Here is a 6,806-nt window from a genome sequence, read left to right on the forward strand (position 1 = left end):
TGCCTCCCCCTTCAGAAGAGATTGTGAAGCTTTTGGCGCTCATGGTGACTAAGTAAACGAAGGTGAACAGAAGGGCTGTCTCTCTTCTATGCCTACAGAGAAGAGACTGACACCGTATTTTGAACCTACTGTTAATACAAAATAATAATTTAAATCCTACTGGAAATTGCATATTCACTACCCTGAGCTCCCTGCTTCCACTTAGCAAATACTTCTCACAGTCCCACAGGGGTGTCAAGTCCTCCCAGTCTGGTTCCTTCCAGGCAGTTTACAATGGCGAGTGAAGCTGTTTTAGCAATACAGGATTAGATGTTCTGCATTTGACATCCCTAAGTACTGCTGTTGTGATGACTGTGATTACTATTTTTAGTACAGTTGTTATTTATTATGAAGGACATAATTTTGTAGCAATAGAAGTAATTATTGGCACTGTACAGACAGAGAACAAAACAGAGTCCTTGCCCTACACAGTACACAATCTGAGAATAAGAGAAAACAGATAAAAACAGGCATATGAGAATGTGCCTGGTTTTACAGATGTCTTGCTGCAATGCTGGTATGGACAAAACTTCCCCTGTCATTCAAAACTGTCAGTTATTCACTTTTTAATCTTTGCATTCTGCAGTCTACATGTCATTCTGTAGATGGCATTTTGCTACTGTGTGCTGAATGTATCACCTTCAGAAGAAAACACATCCTTAACTCTTCCAGCTTACATAAAGAAAAGATAGCAAACTGTCCTTTCACATTCAGTGCTTCCTTCCACTTGTAAGGCCAAATCACAGGTTCAGCCATTTATAGGCTGAATACCAAAAACAATTGAATAGGCCCCATGTGTATTGTGTGACATGAAATCCCTATGAGACAGCAGGAGTCAAAACATCCTGCCCTCACTTTTCTCTGTGTCTTAATTGCAAGGGATGAGCAAGCACTGCACAACAAGGCACAGCTGGAAGTTGATTTAGTCTATTTTTATAGGGGAAAGAAGATACTTGCTTTTATATGGCTGATAGGATTTCTTTTTGCCACAGATACAGGCCTATGTAATTATATGAGTATTTTATTCATTACTGATATAATAGAATTATAGAATGGTTAGAGTTGGAAAGGACCTTAAAGATCATCTGGTTCCAAGCCCCCTGCCATGGGCCAGGACACCTCCCACTAGAGCAGGTTGCTCAAAGCTCCATCCAGCCTGGCCTTAAACACTTCCAGGGATGGGGCATCCACAACTTCCCTGGGCAACCTCACCCAGTGCCTCACCGCCCTCACAGGAAAGAATTTCTTTCTGGTATCTAATCTAAATCTCCCCTCTTTCAGTTTAAAACCATTACCCGTTGTCCTGTCACTACACTTCCTACATAGTGCTCGATGTGAACTAGATGCTTGAGAGCAGCAGTCCCCAAACTTCTTTTCATCGCGCACCCCTATGAGTAAAAAATGTTTGAGTATGTGCTCCCAATATATGTATATTTATTTATAAATTATATACATGAACTACTGTACTAATGCTATGTACATAATAAAAATATACATGAAATAGAAATTTTGAAAGGATGGCATAAAGATAAAATAGACACTATTTTTAAATTGTTTTGATTTTTGTTTGGGTTGGTTTTGTTTTAGTGGTAAAATATACCATTGTCTTGTGTATCCTCTGGGGTGCAGGAACCCCAGTTTGGAGACCACAGCTCCACAGGCAAAAGCTGTGAGGTCTGATATCCAATGCCCTGTATATGGCCAAAAGGATGCTTCTGTTCTGATTTACACAGGATATGAGGTGTCTCCCCATTTCAAAGGACAGGAACCTGCAGCATCCTTTTAACCAGTTTTACATATGTGGATGGCTGCAAGCAAAATATGTTCATAACTGAACAGGATTTAAAGAGCTATTTCAAGACTAGCACCTAGAGATTAATAAGCTCCTGGGATCTCACACAGCAAACAGTATAGGTTTTGAGGGACAAAAAAAGATGTAGAGTGTGTGGCCACTTGTTTATGAGGTATTTATGCATTACAACAGTTTCATGCAAGTGTTCTTTAATGGCATTTTGGGGAATGCCTCAAATTGAAATTCAACCGGGAAGTGCTTTTAGAAACAAAAGAATGAGATGAGATGGAATAAAAATAGATATTGAGATTGGAAAAAGAGAAAAGGGAAGGGATGAGGACAGGCAAACAGGACAGGAAAGAAAGAAAAGAGAAAAGGAAGAAAAATGTTATGCCAGCACTTTAGAATGGGAATCAGTGCTGCCTTATGAAAGCAGATGTTCACAGCAACTGTGAGAATCTCATGGCAGAAATTAGTTTCTCCAATGCTAATGCTGTCTTTTAAAACATGTTTTGCAACCCTGCATAAGTATCGTACTTTTCCTAATCTTTAAATAGCATTTTTATATAATACAGTCTTCAGCTCCAAAACTCAAAAACATTCATATTTAACCATAATTTATCTAATTATACTGTATTATAACCTTAGTAATACCAGGGTAATACCAAGGTATTACCAAGGTAGTAATATAGTATAATTGGAACCAAAGATACGGTTTCTGATAAAATGCTGAGATATTCTTACTGTTTGACTTACGGAAAATCAGAAATTATTAAGTTCATTTAGGAAGTCCCTGCCGCTCTTCCAATCTTTTGTCATGCAGAAAGAACTTTCCATACAAAATGTCTCCCTGGGGTCAAATTCTAATTGACCCACAAAAATCATAGATAGATTTTTTAGTCAGGGGTTTGAGCATCCAAGGCGAAAGACTACAAGTTCCCAGCCCTACTTCAGCTCAGCCTAATTCTCATGTTAACATTTACACACTGACTCCTGCAAGCTGCACATCTAAAACCAGCTGTGAGACACCTGCTAGCATCTGCCATGGCATTGCATAGGGAACTGGTTTGGTCCAGCCACATAAGCCCAGCTGAACAGTTAGAACTGGTATGACACCTAACACTACTCCCATTTCAGGTTTTAACAGTCCTAGGGCTTTTCAACCACAAACCTAAGGCTACTAAAGCAGCTCTTCACTTTCCAGGAGTAACTCCAGTTTATCAGCATTTTTCTGAAGCTTTTTGGATCCCAGATCTGAAAGTAGCTTGAAGGCTGCAGAGAGCACCACATCTGAACCCAAATCTTAGCCCAGCCAATAGCCTCTGCATTGCCTAGATCATATCATAGTTGTTTGGCTCGTAACCCAAATCTGACATTTGCACAGTGTTAAGTGATCCCTTTATATAGAAGCATAAAGGATTGCCATCTGGGCTCTATTATCACCAGTCTTACATTAGCCTCGGGACCTCCTTCCAGACCCAGCACTATTCATAGTTAATCGTTCCCCTTGGGCTCCAAATTTAGATTAAAAATTAAATGTAGCCTGCTTTGCCCCAGCAGCCACTTCTGTCCCTACCTAGTTTGTCAGCCTTCTTTATGACAAGCCTTATTCTCAAACCTTATCTCAAGTTTAGTTATAGCCCTGTAATGACTTGAAGGCCTACAAGCACTAACCAGGTAGAAGGTCTTACCACAGAGTAATGACCCCATCTCCATTCAGCCTTCAATCCAGCCTCTTGCAAGGCCAAATCTGAAACCAAATATTAATCATACTCTCGGGCATCCAATGGCTGCTGCCAGGCAGAAATCCAAATGTAGTTACCTCTGTATCAGGATCAAGTGGTCCTTTGTTTACTAAGCTGTAATTGATGTTTTTAGGCCACCTATTAGCCAAATTACAAATCCCAGTCTTTCCCTAGTGATCCTGGCCATCCCCTAAACTAACCTAAGCACTGCATCCCCTGCAAAGCTCAGAGCTAATTTTAGCTAAGCAAACCCAATAATTCCTGTCCAATCTCTTGAAACTGGGACCAGTGCTGCTGCCACACCAGACTGCAATCCAGCCCAGCGGTCTCCGCTGCTATCAGAAGTAACTACAGCCGTTTGGCCAAAGATAGACCATGCATACCCTAACTCCAACTGCAGTTCTAATGTCAGGGGTTGAGCATACCTGTTTCACAGCCTCTCCTTCACAGAGGGAGGCAGCTTCAATGTTCATACACTAAGGTGTGGGTGTGGGCTGTTGTTATACTGTTTGTGGCACAAACCCTTAGGTCTGTTGACCAAACATGATGCTCCTCCCAAGCGCTGCCCACACACTGCATGGGCATGCAGTACATTCTCAGCAGCTTGTCTCACTCCTTGAGTGGAATCAGAAGGGCTCTTACCCCTTTTCATGGCCCACATATGTTTTTAAAACATGTGGCCATCTAATCCCAGATACTTTCTGAATTTGCAGTAGCTGAGCGTTGCTGCAGAAATTCAGACTATCAAAGGAACAAAAAAACAGGTTATAAGAGTTGAGAAAAGGTTGAAAACATGATCTGAACATAAGGAGTCACTTCCCTGACGTCTGCACAAAGCTTAAAACAATGATAGTTTGAGGCTCAGAACAGGCTTAAAAAGTACTTTAAAAGTACTTTTATAAATACCGAACTAACCAAGTAGCTGAAGGAATGTAAACATCATTAGGGGATGTGTGTAAACTTGCTGTGGTAGTTTACAGGGTCACTGGCCCTTGCTGTTTCCTTTCCCCTTCTGCCTGAGGTCAGAGCCCCCCCCAAGCAGTCTGAGTAGAAGATGTCATGTGGCTGCACCTCTGTGTGGCTCTAGCTCACTTCCTCATCTTTCAAAGGCCTGAATTTAACACCCTCGGAGGCCACCAGGTCCCATTAAACCCCAGGTTTTACAGAGGAAAGCAAGGCATAAACATGAACAGAGAACTGTCCGCTCCAGAAACTTCATAGGCAGGTCTTACATGCATTCATATAGAAGGCTAGTGGGAGTTTAGCCAAATTAAATTAAAGATCATGCTGACTAACACAGAGCGATTTTTTTTGTATTATTATTGGGTGAATCCCACTTGAAGCTAAAAAGGAAAACAGCATTAAGTGACATAAATTTCTTGACCTCCTACATTCTTCTTAAGAGCAAAAGCTACAAATGAGCTATAGACTGCAGCGGCAATGGAAAATTCCACTGAGTGGGTTTTTGGCAACTTGCCATTCTACAAATGCTTAATGATATATTTAAAGTTAAAAAAAAACCTCTTCTCACATTTAGCTCAATTTTTCTTTCACTAATTTAGCCTTTTCTTGTCTACAATCCAAAGCAAGTAGTTTTGGAACTGGGAAAGGCCTGTGCTGTTCCACATTGCTTTTACCCAATAACTTCTTCATTTTCAACTAATAACATGCATTTAATTCACTTTTAAATATTAGCATTAGTGCCAGAGAATGCTTATCTACAAAGGCCTGTCTGAATAAGTACAAAAGTTCTCAGTGGGTATAAGCTATGGTTATTTTGCTTCATATAAATGAATTTTGCTGCAGGTAAACCCTGTTGGTAGAGATTATATCCTCCACTGGAAGTTAAATCAGCTTGTCAGCAAATTTGGGTGTCCTGATTTTACATTAATTATACAAATATTTAGCAAGTGTGTTCTTGCTTCCCACTGAACTCCTTTTGTTTGAATGTTTCTTATAAAAGCTTTGCTATCTACAATGGCTTGGAGAATGTATGGCATTAAGGACCTCTTTTTAATGAAAAAATAGACCATGGAATCTGAAGGGAGAACTTAAGCTCGGTGTTTAAAATTCTAATGCCACGCCCGACGCTGGTCTCATGGAGACAAAACAAAAACATTCTTACAAAGTTGACTGGTGCTCAGGGACAAAGCTGGGGCAGAAGAATGCAGGGTTTCTGCACAACACCATGTACAGCCTGCGTACAGCTGTGTTCTCTAAGCTGCTCATCTTCAGACCCCAGTCACATCTGCCCTTTCCTTCTTGAAACCAAGATGGGAATGGTTAATACAGGCAGACAGAATTTGAGTAATAAAGTATTGATATGCTGGCACAGCATCACCACAGGGAAAGGGAAAAGGAAAAGGGTTTGGTTGCCTGACGATCTGAAGAAAAAAGAACTCTGAAGAGATGTGAAGTACAAAAGAAGGATCCATGAATAGAAGAAAAATAACGTGTTTCTCTAAAATAAGGACAGTGTTTGAATCCAGAACATAATTCAGTGGAACATCAGGAATCTCACTCTCACTGAAAGCCAGGCCACCTCTGTCCCAGAATGAACTTAAAAATCTGATTTTGGACAGTTTTGTTTCGGAAATGTAAATCTGTTTTCTATATCTGAGTTTTGTTGGCAGGAAAACATGCGCTGCAACTGTTGGGATGATTCCCACTAATTTTTTGAACAAGCTTCAGTGTATTGCCAGCGGAATTACACTTGTGTGATATATACTCTCCCCTCTGCCAAGACAATCTGGTAGGCTACTGTCTTTGGCTTTGACATGCTGTAATTTTGTATGGTCAGTGAAGAACTTGCTGCTAAATTTGCCTCAGATGATGACAATTGTCTTAGAAACTATCACCGTCATTCAGTTTTTACTTCGGGTTCTGTTTCAGATGGTTTTTGGTTTGTTGCTTACACTGCCAACCCTGTAAGCTCAGCCTGCTGCCCAAGCTGGGTTCTTAGTGGCTCTGCATCACTACTAGTAAGCAAGACTCCATAGCTCAGATATCTCTGTAAACTGGGGAAACAAGATAGGATACTTGATCTTCCCCTTAGGTCTCAACCTGCTCTAAGAGTAAAAAGCTGGAAAGGTCCTTTTATCTGCAAAAGTAAGCAGGTGGCCTCTTATAGAAGAAAGGAAAGTAAAACCTTGGACAAATGAGTGGTTACTGCTTTCACATTTTGCTTTTTTTGGAACCTATAATTATGTTTTCAGTCCGTTAATTTCAGT

The sequence above is a fragment of the Numenius arquata genome, chromosome Z (assembly GCF_964106895.1).
Source record: "Numenius arquata chromosome Z, bNumArq3.hap1.1, whole genome shotgun sequence".
Classification (NCBI taxonomy): Eukaryota; Metazoa; Chordata; class Aves; order Charadriiformes; family Scolopacidae; genus Numenius; species Numenius arquata.